The 16,941-nt window shown below is 34.7% G+C and overlaps 1 pseudogene; it reads right to left on the reverse strand.

The window, feature by feature from the left end:
* Positions 1-4,861: 4,861 nt before the first annotated feature.
* LOC127630587 (elongation of very long chain fatty acids protein 7-like) lies at positions 4,862-11,103 on the reverse strand (annotated as a pseudogene).
* Positions 11,104-16,941: the final 5,838 nt, after the last annotated feature.

Genomic DNA, 16,941 nt, shown 5'->3' on the forward strand with positions numbered 1-16,941 from the left:
AATAAGTAATCGGGTGTTTATGGAATATTTGATGGGAAAATAAGTAATCGGGTGTTTATGGAGTATTTGATGGGAAAATAAGTAATCAGTGTTTATGGAATATTTGATGGGAAAATAAGTAATCGGGTGTTTATGGAGTATTTGATGGGAAAATAAGTAATCGGGTGTTTATGGAGTATTTGATGGGAAAATAAGTAATCGGGTGTTTATGGAATATTTGATGGGAAAATAAGTAATCGGGTGTTTATGGAATATTTGATGGGAAAATAAGTAATCGGGTGTTTATGGAATATTTGATGGGAAAATAAGTAATCAGTGTTTATGGAATATTTGATGGGAAAATAAGTAATCAGTGTTTATGGAATATTTGATGGGAAAATAAGTAATCGGGTGTTTATGGAATATTTGATGGGAAAATAAGTAATCGGGTGTTTATGGAATATTTGATGGGAAAATAAGTAATCAGTGTTTATGGAATATTTTATGGGAAAATAAGTAATCGGGTGTTTATGGAATATTTGATGGGAAAATAAGTAATCGGGTGTTTATGGAATATTTGATGGGAAAATAAGTAAACGGGTGTTTATGGAATATTTTATGGGAAAATAAGTAATCGGGTGTGTATGGAATATTTGATGGGAAAATAAGTAATCGGGTGTTTATGGAATATTTTATGGGAAAATAAGTAATCGGGTGTTTATGGAATATTTTATGGGAAAATAAGTAATTGGGTGTTTATGGAATATTTGATGGGAAAATAAGTAATCAGTGTTTATGGAATATTTTATGGGAAAATAAGTAATCGGGTGTTTATGGAATATTTTATGGGAAAATAAGTAATTGAGTGTTTATGGAATATTTGATGGGAAAATAAGTAAACGGGTGTTTATGGAATATTTTATGGGAAAATAAGTAATTGAGTGTTTATGGAATATTTGATGGGAAAATAAGTAAACGGGTGTTTATGGAATATTTTATGGGAAAATAAGTAATCGGGTGTTTATGGAATATTTTATGGGAAAATAAGTAATCGAGTGTATGCGATCTGGACACATAACTTGATATTTACCTTTTGAAACTGTAAAAATCTGCTTTTTACTTTATAAGGTATATTGTTAATCACCGTAAAATTACAGAAGAGAACATGATGACATGAAGTTCATCAATAGTGGCTCTTCCAGGAGCAATGACTGATGAACATGTAGAGACAGTGCTCAGTGTCACTCACACAAACAAGAAACACCATCAGGGTAACACATATGACATTTAAATAATGCAGTAAGCATAATCTCCCAATGTAGATAAGTGATTTTAAAAACAAGCAGAAACAACTATTCCCATAAAATATAATGAAATGTGATGGGTAATGCAGGGAATTCTGGGAATGCCCGATTATTGCTTTTTACTGTAATTTTTACAATTTACTGTAAAAAGTACATTTACTCTCTTTTTAAACAAAGTATTTTTTTACCATTAATTATACAGGGAAATAATACTTTTATGTATAAAAATATTTAATATATACAACAACTAATGTCTTTTCAAATATATTTAAAAATGTTACTGTGTATTTCACAGTTAATATTCTTTCAACAATTAACGTTTCATTTCTGTTGCATTTTTAGTCTTTTACCCTTAAAATTACAGATTTTTTTTGTAATATGAACTAATGGAACCTTATTGTGAAGCGTAAACTTAGACTGTGATTACAACCCTTATTTATCCCCTTGTTAAACCCAAAACATACATTTTTACCTTAAAATTATGCAATTTTTCAACTCCAAATCTACATGTGCTGAATCAGAATATTCCACCTTAGAATGCAGCGAGGAGAGAGCTGTTGGACCAGCATGAGTAAACAATTTAGCACATCTGTTTGGCGTAATCCTTCAGTCAACAACATTCTTGGCTGCAAAATAAAAAAACAGGTTTTTCTTTGTATTTGTTTGTCTAACTAAATGCATAGCCATATAATTTAGCCTAAACTATAATGTCCAAACATTTCAGTTACAATACTAACACAAGCATTGCAGGCATTGTAGTGACAATTCAAGGGAACAAAAGCCTAAAGCTGTTTTTACTTGAAAATAACTCAGTTTGATAAAGGGGGCTGTGTGGCATGTAATGTGTCAATTAGTGCATGAATTTCTCCTGCAGCATTTCACAGTGGTAACTTTTATATTTAATTATTGGGCGACACCAATGGGGGGTTCTCACTTTTGCAAGTGATGCAATTTAATTAGGAAATCCCACCTCGAAATGCCAAAGTATTAGGTGCAGAGGGAAAGGCAGGGGTCTTCCAGACAAAAGTGAGTATTCTGTGAGCAATCCAGATTCATTCTGACATAATGGTTCACAGATTCTGGGAACAGTGACCTAATTCTATCTGCTAGAGCAAAATTACTCATGAAGCACCGGTGCAAAATGCTTTAAGGAGAATTCTGTTATCCTGTTTCATGTGAGGGAGGAGACAATCCCTCACGTATGTTTATTCTACTACAAACTCACCCAAAACCATGCTTGTTATTTTTCCATTGCAAAAGAGATTTATTCAAATGTAGCAAAATTCTTAATTCAGTCATCATTTACGGACCCTTGTTTTAAACCTATTTGACTCTGCTGTAGAAAACAAAATGAGATGTGCAGAATGTTTCCATACAATGAAAGTGAATGGTGACTGAGGCTACCATTCCCTAACATTCTATCTAAAAATCACATTTTGTGTTCACTGAAGAAAGTTTCCACCAGCACAGCCACAACATGTCCATCACTATTCAAAACCACTTGTAAACATTAGTAGATGTGACATTAAAAAATTAAGCAATCATGCAAAGGGATTTGCTACTTAGTGTATTTCTTTCATAGATTAAAAACACCAACATTTGTGTAATTACTGTGCCTCTAGCATTAGCAAATGGAAAGTTTCACCAATCACTCTCCCCATATGCCAAAAACAGACAGCCCACCCCGAACTCACCCCGAAGCCATTGGTTGAGGCATGTATGGCTGGACAAACAAACAATGCAATGTTTTGAAAGTACCAAATAATCAGTGTTGTTTACACTTTTCTGCGGGGAACTCAACCTACAAATTTCTTACTTCTAGATGTCTGTGCATATTAAGCTGGAATAGGAGAAAATATTTAACATCATAAATGTACATGCTTCATCTCTACAGTTTCTAAAATAATGTTCAATTCACAGTCATTAGTAAAGGAGCAGAATAATGCATGCAAATATAAAGAATTTTAATAAGATATACAAATGACATGTGTAGCAGGAAGTTGAAATCTGACACAATTCAGATGGTGTAATACTGAAAAAACATCTAAACAATTTCCAGAAAACAAAACACAAGATGTGAAACTTAAATGTGATCTAGGATCTTAAATGAATATTCCGGGTTCAATACAATTTAAGCTCAATCTAAAGCAATTGTGGCATAATATTGATTACCACAAATATTTAACGTAAAAACAAATTGGCTCCCATTCACTTCTATTGTAAGTGCCTCCCAGATTTGAGATTTTAGAGAAAAGAGGCAAGTCAAAATATTTGTGGTAAATTAATATTATCCCACAAATGTTGACGATTGAGCCCAACTTCACTGACCACACAAGTCTGTCCCTCAAAAAATTAGATATGACGCTATACTGTGGATGTCATTTGAGGAAATATTTTAGAGCATAAGTACAAGTGTCGGTTTATCATTTCCATGACGTCACCTTGGCTTTAAGATTTCATTTATTTCCATGACTTTGAGGCATCTAGATAATTATACAAATAATTCCAGGAGCCCCGAAATTATGGATATTTAAAATTAATATATGTGGACTTGTCACACACATATTTCCAACAGTACAGTCTGGGAGAATGTTACGGTCCATTAAATACAAAACTACCGAAATAAGTGAATTCAGCATTTTTGTTTTTTTAATAAATATTTAAAACTCTGTAATCATACCAGATTTCTTTATACAAAAATTATGTGGGCTCCTGTCAAGACATTCTTGACAACACAAAAACAAAAACCTTTTTTTTTTTTTTAATTGTCAAGCAGTTCCTGTCCTGTTAAATCAATGCATCGGTTCCTTCAATGACAGTTGAATTACCGCTTCCATTCACCCTGAACTCTTCAACATAAATATAAACATGAAGATAGCATCAACTGCAGTTTGCAATGTTCCATAGGGAGAACAGAAATTTAGAGTTTGACTCTTTCCTATAAAACCTTACAGTATCCTCAGTCACCATTCACTTTCATTGGATGGAAAAAGATGCAATGGAAGTGAATGGTGACTAAGCTAACATTCAGTGCTCCACAAAAGAACGCAATACATGTTTGGAAAAAAGGAGTGTGAGCAAATGACAGTTTTAATTTCAGGGTGAACTCTTTCTTTAAGTTGTGGAGGAGCTTACCGATCAATCCTTCTACCAATTGGAACATGCCAACATTTCACATTATTAGCTGATCTAGACAAAAAAAAAACTGGGACTTACAGCAAAATATACAAAATTGCATCTAAAACATCAACACATTTTTGTGCCTGAGCTGGGAGGGTTTCGTCTCTTTTATATCTCAGTTAAGGGGGAGGGAAGCACTCCAGTATGCAAACAAAACAGGAATAGTGGCAACAGGAATAGCCCATGGGGCAACGACACCAGTTGCAACTCAAATGCCCAGTTGAGTGTAGAAGGGAAGAACCAATCTAGACTGTTGGACAGTCTGTACAGTAAAATTGTCCCAGGGCAGCAAGATAAACCTTTATGGTATACATATAAATATTCTTGATCTAAAAATGCAGCCAGATGGCTTTCTTATGTAGGTCGTCACTGCCAATTGGTAGGTCACATCACACCAGTTATTCTGTCTTGTGGTGTACATCATTGTTGTTGTTTTGTGCCATGATTGTTTTTTGTAAGACTTTAGGAAGCCTTTTGCCTTTCATGTAGGCGTGGTACCAAAAGAGGAGGAACAGGAGAACAAAGCCGTAAAGACCAATGATGCAGATGAATATGGGGTACTGGTAAGGATAGTCTTTCATAAAGAAGTACTGGCTAATATCACTCGATACAATAACAATCTGGATCTGAAGAGAGAGTATAACAAGTTAAAATTACAAGACGGGTTTCCAAAAATTGTCATCAAAATTTGCTGTTGCTGCTAGATCTTACTAGAAAAATAAGCAACTAACAAACAAAACCTGGTCTGAGAAAACATTTACAACTTAATTTGTTCCGAATGGCAAGTCACTGGCCAGCACATTATAAAGAATCAATGTCAAATGGAAATGAAACATTGCGTAATACATACTAGCTGTATTGAAGTCAGATGCTTCGTCCACCATATATACTTCTGGTAGGCAGGGCCCATTGCTGACAGCCCAGAGTATGTATACATGATGACATGAACAATGCATTTAAGAAGTGCATGAAATTTCCCAATGCCTCCTGCAAAATCAAACAGAACAGACCTCCAATGGAAATATGAATCTTTTAAAAAGATAATATTTGTTGGTAAACAAAAATAATAAATAGCAGAAAAAGATGAAGATATACCTGCAGCAAACCTGACTCCAAACCACCAAGTGAAAGGCATGATGGAATGATTTTAGACATGCAGGAAGGTCACCTGATTGTACTTTTTCCTTAGCACAAAGAAAATCTGCCCAGAGAAGGCACACAAAGCGTATTATTAAAAGGCAAAGTCCAAGTCCTGAACAAGCACTATAAATGAGTTATATGGCCAGCATAATTGTGATCACTGCTGTACTACTAATGACCTGACAGTTGTAGTAATTAATGTCCGAAACCAATTAATAATTAAACATTGTTACTTTAATCCCTCAAAAACGTATAGTTAATTTCTGGTGTCCTTGAAGGAACATTTTAAGTTACATATAACTTAGGCCTAGTCCCAAATTTTAGACTTGATGTAGAATTGCAGTCTAGTGGCCTTCATTTGCACGTTCCCACAAAGTCCACGAGACCGTAGGGTGTCCCATTTGACATTTTAGCGCTTAATAGTGTGCTCACCCCCTTGGCACCCCCAATGCACCCTTCTGAGCTCAAGTAGGTATAGATGCAGATCTCAAAATGGTGGTGGGTCTCCAAAATAGGGCATGATTTCTCCATAAGGGGGTGGGGTTGAGCTTCAACAGACGTAACAGGTTAGGAAAAGGGTTAGGCAAGGGGCTCCCTATATCTTTGCTGGTGATTTGGAGCTCTCACCGCTGCTATACCCCTTCTGGAAGAGACAATATCAGAGTGGGCTCCACAGCAGACTACTACCCAATAGTTCCCACTGCTTATCCTCTCGACCAATCACAGCGGACAGGAGTGTCTGAGTTGGAGAAAAAAATTTTAAAAAATCACGGCAGATGATGACACCCTTGTGTACCATGCAAAAATTACAGAGGTTACCTAGTCGTGACAAAGAAAGAGTTGCAAAGTCATTTAATCAAACAAGTTTCATGATAAAATGTATAATACTTAAAAAACATTTGTTTTTGTTTAAATAGCACACATAAAATGTCCCTAATACTTACTACCCTACAATCACTGAAATAACCATCCAGAGAAAATCACACCTGTCTCCGTGACAGGTGTAAACAGGGAAGAAAGATAAGAAAGCTGCTTGCACTTTTAAAACGATCATATTGCAGACATTGGGATTTCTGACATGTTTTTGGAGGGAGCAGTTCAAGTTTGCAAAAAGGCCGATGTTAGCAAAATAGCTGAATTCGCATTCAGCACCTTTAAATGTATACAGTGTGATAACTGTTTTAAGGTATAAATGGGAACAGCATTACTCACGGTGTCCAACATCTCAATGAACTTTGAAGTAATAGTGCCAGCAAGTCCATGCCATTTGAAGACAGAGAGAGATGAAGATTAGACATGCATGCTGAACACACAGCTAAAATTAAAATGCAGTAATTAAGCAAAAACTCATTTGAATGGGTCACTGAATCAATTGGACATACGGATGCAATTTATTAGCAGCAGCTGATCTATTGTGGAACATTTTGGTCAAGGGAAGCAAACCTGACAAACAACACTAAGACAAATACCCAACCTGGGTGCTAGATTGCATGATGAAAAATAAAACAAGTTCTGCAACAGGTAATGCAGAATTTTAGAATTTAGTGACCACATCTGTCAAACGCCAAAATGTATTGGAAAGATGTATGCAAAGCCTTCTGAAGCCTTTCAATGGCTACGCGTTATGAACAGATGGAAATACAGGAGGGTAAGTAGATTATTATAGAACTTTCTGTAGAAGGACTTGTAGGCCTACTTATTCTAACCACTACCTTAACATTATCTTCTTGTATGACCTGGATGAAACGAGAACAACAGTGAAAAGAAAACAACTCAGTGCATTTATAAAACTCAAAGCAAAAGAGCTTTTCAAAAACATACTATCAAACAGAAATAGTTTTACCTCATAACACCTGTACAGAGAATAGACCACAATGCTGAAGTTATAGACAACAAGGACCTTCTTCACTTCAAATGGTTTCCTGTTCTCCATTAACCTGGGCCCCAGCAACATCACAAAGTAGATATAAGAGGACATGAGCAGCCAGTCTCCTGTCCTGGGGTCTGAAATCACATAATACGAATATTTACACTGCATTATATTTAGCAATGGCATAGCAATGGCTTTATATTTATTTAGAGTTGTGCATTTGTCCATGTTATGTTTGATGTTGCCATTGTTGTGCACCCAATTATTTAATTCCCAAAGATCAATAAAATACATTGATGTAAATCCATTACATTAGCAAACATTGGAAAACAGAAACTGAATCAGTCAAGATCCATAAATCCAATAAATTATTGAATGAATCATGTACTGAAATAAAAATAATTTTAATATGGGTCATTCAGTATCAAAAAATATTTCCTTGTGGTATATTTAGGTTAGCACATTTTTGGGGCCAAAAACTGTAAAGATTAAATTTTTCCATTACAATTTTACACTCCAATGGAATTAAGGGGCAGTGCCTTTAAAAGGAATGTCCCAGGACCAATATAATTTAAGATCAATGCCACAAATGCATTTGAATGAGCTTAACTTGTATTGTACCCAGAATATTCCTTTAACGTTTATGGACTGGCCCCATTCACTTCCATTGGAAGTGCTTTACAATTACTGCGATTTTTGCCTTTTTAATATTTTAGATTTTTTAAAATAATTTTTGTAGTAATCAACATTTTGCCACAAATACTGTCAATTAAAAAAAAAAAAAAAAATCTAGGTGCATTCAGGAGAAACTAATTCCACAAACTTAAAATCTGAAGTGTGCAATTTCTGTGCCACTTGCATGACCAAACAGATTTACAAAAATAATACATACCACACTCCCCCTATCTTCCATTGGTCTGTCAAATGGATAGTCTCACTCTCAACCCAAGCTCACTTTTGGAGAAAGTCAGCCTATACAAATGATTTATAATTTAGTTGTCTCTGCATATTAAGCAGGGATAAAAGAACGTACATGACAAATAATTTACACAAGTTTTGAATTTACTACAGCAAGTCTGGCACAATGTCACTGAATAACAACCTAAAAAAACAAGCATTGAATTTAAACACTATATAAAAATTACACGCATTTAATTCCGACTGCATTTCTAGTGACAGACTTGAGACACTTTCACAGTGTTCTCATTCCCTTATTATCAATATGACATGATCTGGACCTAAATGTTGTAAAATGACATTCAGAATGCAAGAACGGTTCATTTACGGTGGAACCATGAAAGGTCGTTTTGTGGTGAGAAAACACAAGACAAAAAAAAAAATCAGCAGTTGAATCATCCTCTCCACCAAACCCATTTGAACAAAGATGGCAAGTGTTGTGACACAATGGACAGCAGTCAGTATATGTTAAAAACAAAGAAGCCAGGTGGTGGATAACTGAAGAAATGCAGAGCGCAGAGAACAATCTACAGTAACGCACTTTTAAATACAAAATACAGCAAATCGGATCTGCAAATGAATGGTGTGCTCTTGACATTGTCTTAATTCTCTTATATTGAACGTAGAGCATGTTGTTGCAGTGTATTGTGGGAAAACTAGTTTAGTTCACTGTGGACAAATAAGATAAATGCCAAATACTATGCTGGTACTGGAGTAAAACAAAAGAACATCTAATTTGTTTTGGTGCGAAGACAGAACCCTCCATTGTGAGACTTCAGCTGAAAGAATGAAAAAATTTAACTTTGCTCATCATAAACACGCCATCGTCAATCCAAAACTGTATGACCGTATTTAATGTGTAATATTACTCATGCAAATTAGTCCGTTTATTTCCAGAGTTCAAATCAATTTACCAACACTTAAAAAGCAACATCACATTCAGAACTAATATCATTAAGACTTTTCAACTGTTAAAATAGCCGTGTGAAAACAATTTAATTCGCAGTTTTTAACAGCACAAGCAAAAAAAATTATTTTATTTTTGTAATTATCAGAAGAGATTAAAGTTACATTTCATGACACTGGATCTCACATGCAGTTCGCTACACAAAAAAATGCAGGTGAGCTTACACCTGTCCTACCGTAATTCCTGTTAAGTTAAAATGTTTGTGTATTTCCACACACCCCTTTAGATCCTCCCGCTCCACGCTCACCAGCATGCTTGGTTTCTGAAGATTAAAGATTAAAAAGTAAAAGCTGCCGGTATGTCTATACTGCTCCATCAATTCATCTTTCATCGTCTTCACTGCACAGAGCAGGCAGTGGGCGTAGATTTTCGCCTGATTGTAAAAGGGGGCTGTGATTGGCCATATTTTAAATCAGAATTTGTAATCCCTGCACGCTATTGGCTGCGTGGCTCTTATTAAATAAGCAATTTGCAAGGCCAACAACACTAAATTAACTTAATGTTCCAACGGTCCCTTTATATTTCACAATAAAATTACACAATGTTTATATTGAAAGTTTTGGATATACCTACAACGTTCTTAATTATTACTATTTACATATTAATGACATATGGAAATAAAAGGAATATTTCAGGTTCAGTACGAATTTTGCACAATTGACAGCATTTGTTGCATATGGCCTGCTGTTTATTACCACAAAAATGTAGTTGGACTTGTCCCTCCTTTTCTTCAGAAAATCTGAAGTTTATAATTTTACAAAAGGACTTACATTAATTCTTCTGTTAAAACATGTATGATTTGAGCTGTAAAATTTTCTAAACTGTCATTTTGACAGTTGTTTTAGAGTTTTTGGGTTTGTTGCACTGATCTATATATATCAGTGGTTTGTTGACATTACATATTGACAGGGTAGGGGAGTAACGGAATTCATGTAACAGGATTATGTATTTCAAATACAAAATATAATTATGAATAGTTTAATTAAGCCCTCATTAATTAGTCAAACATGAGAGCTCTCATTTGGGAATTAGGATACGATAAGAAATAAAAGAATAACAGATGCTAGAGTAGCAGAACTTCTTCCAACAGTCATTAGTTTTCTATGGAACTGGTAAAATTGTGCTCTAGATTCTACATTTTCATCACAGGTTTTCTGCATTTAACTGTAAAATAGGTTTCGCAGAAACAATTACTAGCTCTTGATGTTCTGTTCTGCATTCTTAATTGTTTTCCAGGGCAGTAAGGACCGTTTCAATAGTCCCCAGTGGCTACCTCACTCCCATTCACTCTCAATAAGAGCAGAGAGAAAAGGTGATCACTGAATCTTCTGAGCAGTAGTTTATGTTGAGGAGTTAAACAATTATTCACATAGCACTGCATGTACTGAGGGAAGGCTGAATGTCACTTGTTTGTAAGAAAAATGCTGACATAGAATACACTGGACAGGACATTGTCAATAAGATGAACCCCCGATAAAATATTAACAGCCATTCAGCCGCAATCTAAATAATTTGCCAATAAAAAGTGAATTAATTCAACATTTGAAAAGGTTTAGGAATCCACAATAAAAACAGCATCAAATAACACAGCATATGGTTATTTCTTGTTGTGATACTACGCAGCAGGGTAACAGCAATATAATAACATTTTATTGTTTAAATTTTATGTGGAATTGTTTACCTGGCAGTGGCCAGAATGAGCTCATATCGTTCCATGTTGTTCCAAACCTGTTTGGTTTTCTTTTTTATGTGGAACGCAAAAGGATATATTAGCCAGAATGTGAGCCTCAGTCACCTTTCACTTTCATTGCATGAGAAAAAAAAATCTGCACCAATTTGTTAAAACATAAAAATAATAACAAGATTATTTCTGTCCAAAAAGATTTAGAGAAAGTACACTGATAAAACAAATGTAAAACTGATTCTTCTTCCATTTTACAAAAGGAACACAAGGGGGATACATTCTCAAAAAAACTGTTTAAATTCTGATTGCAAGGGTAATATTTGTGAGTAATTTTGAAATGAAGTTCTCTAATTTTATTTGGGATAAGAAGTTTGTAGGGAGAATTCTATAAATTGCTTAAATTAGAATTTAGGTAATGAATACTCCATTTTGAACAGGCTTTAGAAAGAGTTACTTGATCTGAGACAATAGCATTTCTAATAAAAAAAGTATTACATTTCTTGTCTAGAATATGGATACCATTAATTGAAAAGTGTAGGAATATGATTAGACAAGCTAGCATAACTTAGGTGTGCTCTAATTAAAGGTTTGATGCTAAGTGGGATACTTTTAACCACCTTATTGAAGTCTCTTTTAGAAAACGGAGCACCCTTCAGAGTAATAAATTCATTAAAAGAGATAAGTTCCCCTTGATTATTGAAGAGATCAGAAATAAAAAGGACATTTTGTGCCACCCACTCCTTCAAAAAAACCAAACCCAAGTCTGGACAACAATACTTGTAATAATCGGTTATTTCCTGAAATGTATCTACATGTGACTGTATTGAGAAAAGATGTCTCCCCCTACTGTCTTCTTCCCATTGTTGCTGCCATTGTATCCCAATACCTCAAACTAGTTTACTTCTTAATTCGGTTCTTCCAAATTCCACTCTAATGCCTATTTTCTCTTGTTTTAATGACTCTTTAGCTAGTTTAAAAAAACATCTTTATACAGGTTAAAACTGAAGAGGAGTCAGAGCAAATAACCATTCTGTTTGGTCTACTATCCTCTGCCCATTCTAACACCCACAAAATGTCTAGTCCGATTACTATCTGGATCTTTGGATCCATTGGTATAAACTTGAAGAATTGAATTCAATTTAGTATATGTACAATCATCAGCTAATTCTTTGGGAGATAGATTTATAATTTATCATCAAAATTGTATCAAGTATGAAAAAATCCACATACTGTAGGCAGTTGCCTTCCTGGGACTAAAGCCCTTCCAGGATTGTTAGCAGGAGCAATATTTAAAATCTTAAACTTTTCAGCCCATATTAAACATTGCCTTATATAACCTTTCCTTTGTCCATTCAATTTACTTCGGTTTTATCTCAAATAATGGGTGAAATACATTTAATGTAATTAATTTAATGCATTTAATGTGTTTAATACATTTAATAAATGGTAATATTTAAAACATTTAGTAATGTCCATAAATTAAATACAGCAACATAAAATAAAACAGAAAAGATCAGATACCATTAAAAAAATATTTATAGATACTACACTTCACACTTTTCAGTCCTCCTGCTGTGTCCAGGTGTAGCCTACTTCCCTAAAGTCAAGATCAAATTTTTGATAAAATCACCATGAACTGACGTTTCTTTTCACATTATATTTAGTATGGACAGGGATGGGGAGTAACAAAATGTAACGGGATTACGTATTTAAAATATAAGTAACTGTATTCCACTACAGTTACAATTTAAATCACTGGTAATTAGAATATGGTTACATTCAAAAAGTATTTTGATTACTGTAGAGATTACTTTGCATTTTACTGTCAATTGTTTCATTTAATATTTAGTCCTTTCAGATGGAAAACATTTATACATATAAATGATGTGATCCAAAGTGCATTTGAACAGCAGTGAAACACTTTCTTATGATGTGTTACGTTCATACGAGCAGACAGAGAAGTAATTTTGAAGTAAGTTTGGAGCAGAAGAAATAGAAATAAACCTTGTGTAAATGGTCAGCTTTACGCTAAGCTAAAATGCTATTTCTAGCCATTTTACATGCACATGTTACCAGACACGATCATATTTTTTTATCAAGAAAATTCACATTGGATCATAATTTCTTTTTTCAAGTAAGACCTTTGATATTAGGGCAGAAATCATATTCTAATTTTTGTATTGTTTTCCTGTAGAAATATCTAAATATTCTCCCTGTGTCCCCATAAACATGATTTCTGATGTTTTAAGAAATTCAAACAGGGACTCTAGATATTTTCCAGCAGCTGAAGAAATAAGCTTGATAAGATCTGATCTAGACTTTATTCATTTAGAACCTGCCAACACATCAGTAATAAATGCTAGGAAGTCTATGTGTTTAACAATTAAACTATCAGCTGGAGGTGCTTGCACTATTTGTATTGGAATTGTCAAGGCATTTTGTTGTTGATTGACATTCTATGGGATTGTTCCTACTTTCTTCACTGCTTCAGCATATTAAATATTTTCTGTATTCCTTAGCTTAACTATAATGTCTACATCCTTTAAATGCAGTGCAATGTTCCTCACCACGGTTAGCACAGCACATGTTCATTCCTTCTGTATTCTCCATGAGAGTGATCTCCGCTACACTGTCCACACTTTACATGGCCAAATTTCTGACAATTGTAACAGCAGAGGTCTAACATAAGGTTTAACCTGAAAACTCAAATAGCCCAATCCAACTCTGAATGTTAGCAACACGCTCCTTTATTTCCCTCTCTAAACCCCTGAAATCATTTAGCTTCAGTCACATTTCCTCCTTTTTATTTTTCCTCCAATTATTTAATTATCCAATTATTTTTTGACACTGATATCAAGAGGGGCACCATAAATCACTCCTTTGACACTATTGTTTCCTCCTGAATGATATATTACCACAGGGCAGTTTCCTAGATGTTTAATTGACAATGCCTTTTTTAATTGTGCTGATTTGCAAATCACTAGTAAATTTACATTGGTCAAATTCCCCCAAACACCAAATACTTCCTGTCGCCTTTTTTTCTAGGTCTTATTGATTACTTATATTCCTTTTGTAAAACATTATGGTAGTATACATAAAGAAATTGCCTATTCCAATATATTAGTCTTTGAACTCATTCTTCCTTTTCATCTTCGGGATGGGATATTCGGCCCAGGCGCTTGGTGGAAGCAGACAATCCAAAAGAGTTTGAGTATTTAGAAGGAAGTATTCCCTCAAAATGGGATTGTAATAGAGAGAACATTCATGAATCTGACAGAGAACCAAAAAAAATATTTATATATATTATATAAGAATTTTATGGTAACATAATATTTCAATCCTGATTCTTTCAAGTATTTATGAGAGAATTTGACCTTTGCAATCAAGACATTTAGCACAAGCCATTCAGAGATGTTAAGCACACTCTTTCTTTAAGATCTCTCTTATTTCTAACATAACATAGACTTTCCATTAGCTTGGATCAGATATTATTTCTGTCTGAGCATATCAAGAGGCTCTCAGGACTCTTTATGTCATAAGTAATGTCTAAACCTGAGTCTGAATGGAACACAGAACATTGTAGAATAGAAATGACTTACAACCCCAATCCCCAAAAAGTCGAGGCAGTATGGAAAATGCTAATAAAAACAAAAAGGAGTGATTTGTACATTCTATTCACCCTGTGCTATATTAAAAGCACTACAACACATTACTTATTATTAATTGATATTTACCTTGTGATTATTATATATATATATATATATATATATATATATATATATATATATATATATACACTCTCGTTTCAAATCAGATGTTTGCAAAACACTCCATTAAAGTTGGGACAGTTGAGTGTTTCCCACTGTGTGTTACATCACCATTTGTTCTAATAACACTTGTTAAGCATTTAGGCACTGAAGACAAAAGTTTGTTACATTTAGCAAGCTTAATTTTCCCCTATTCTTCCATTATGCCATTGCTCTTCGGCTGTGCAGTTGTACGGGCCTTCATTGACATATTGTGAGCTTCATAATGTGCCACATATTCTCAATTGGAGACAGGTCAGGACTGCAGGCAGGCAAATCTATCGCCATGCACTTGTAATCCAGGCAGTGGTTTGGCATTGATCTGCCAGAAAATGCAGTGTTGTCCCTGGAAAAGACGGCATCTGGATGCCAGTATATGTTGCTACAAAATGTGTACATATCTTTCTGCATTAATGATGCCCTCACATATGTTACCCATGCCATGGTGTGCCTGATAGCAGCTTGGATAGTCTTGTTACTTTGGCTCAGAAAACATTAAGGCTGTTTTTCCAAAAATGACTTCAGGCTACTGGCTGTTTGATGGTCCAAAAGGCATATTTAGGCAGCATACAAGTAATCCTCAAAGTCGATCAGTGAATGTCTTCAGAAGCAAATCGATAGGTTTGTGTAAGAAAGAATTGTATCATTAAAAAGCTTTTGACTTTGAATCGTTGCTTCCGGCCAGTGCTATATTGCTGTTTGAAATGACCTAACTCTCACGTGACATTAGTTAAACCGTTGTATTCAAAGCGTGCACTTCCGTCTTCTCACGTGAATGCACCACTGTGCACCAAGTCACGCAATGGTAACGTGAACCATCAACTGCTGTCAGGAAACTATTTTAAAACTCACCCTTTAACTTAAAGTATTTCCAAACCTGTGTCATGATATCAATTACAGACGAATTATGTTTTTAAGACCGTGACATCTGAGGGATAGGAGATCATGCACTTTCAGAAGTGGTTTTCCAGCAGGACAACTTCAAACCATATACTGCCCAGATTACAAGTGCATGGTTGCGTAAGCAGAGAGTGCGGGTGCTAGACTGGCCTGTCTGCAGTCCTGACCTGTCTCCAAATAAGAATGTGTGACGCATTATGAAGCAAACAATATGGCAACAAATGCCCCGAACAATTGCACTGCTGAAGACCTGCATAATGGATGAATAGGGGAAAATTCTGCTTGCTAAACTTAAACTAGTTAAACATAAGTGTTACTAGAAGAAATGGTAATGTTACATAATAGTAAACACTTGACTATCACAACTTTTTTGGAGCATTTTGCAATTATCTGATTTAAAATGAGTGTATTTTAAATAAATCAAACAATTAAATTCATAAGGTAAAACATAAAAAAATGCTTTCAATATAGCACAGGGTGAATAGAATTTACAAATCAATCAATTTTGTTTATTAGCATTCAACTTTTCATATTGGGTTGTACATTTCATTTTTATTATATCTGATGATGATTCTATGGTTTGATGTTTGAAGTCAAAGCTGATGAGGCAGAGCAGAGGGATAAAGCCATGTAGGCTGAAGAATATGAAGAAGGATTGGTGGTACAACCTGTTTAGATGAAAATTAAAGGTCATGCTTCTGCCACACAGTTTGAAGTCACCAAGGACCCCATAAGCACTGCCAACACATTCCACAGGATCCTGGGCACCTCCAGGAACCAAAAAATAGGACTATCAAAAGTCTCATTTGCTGTCTTCAAGTAAAAATTAATTGGTGGTTGTGCTGGTTTTTGGTTTCATCTGAGCAACCAAAGTGATAGACTGCATGTGTTGATTGGTTGTATGTTCTGTTGAACATTTGTGCATTTGGTTTAAATGCAATGCCATTAAAGAAGTACTTGGCAGTCACAGCACACTGTATTAGTGGAGATTAATGTAAAACTTAAGTGTTACAGATACATGTTTGCACTTCACATATAAAGCGGGTAAATAAAAGTTGAGTGTGAACCTTTAAGTGTTTCATGGAATTAATCCCCAATTATTATTTATTTTCAAAATATTAACAGTACACAGTAGGGTTCAATAATACTGCAGT

Source organism: Xyrauchen texanus, chromosome 37 (assembly GCF_025860055.1).
Source record: "Xyrauchen texanus isolate HMW12.3.18 chromosome 37, RBS_HiC_50CHRs, whole genome shotgun sequence".
Classification (NCBI taxonomy): Eukaryota; Metazoa; Chordata; class Actinopteri; order Cypriniformes; family Catostomidae; genus Xyrauchen; species Xyrauchen texanus.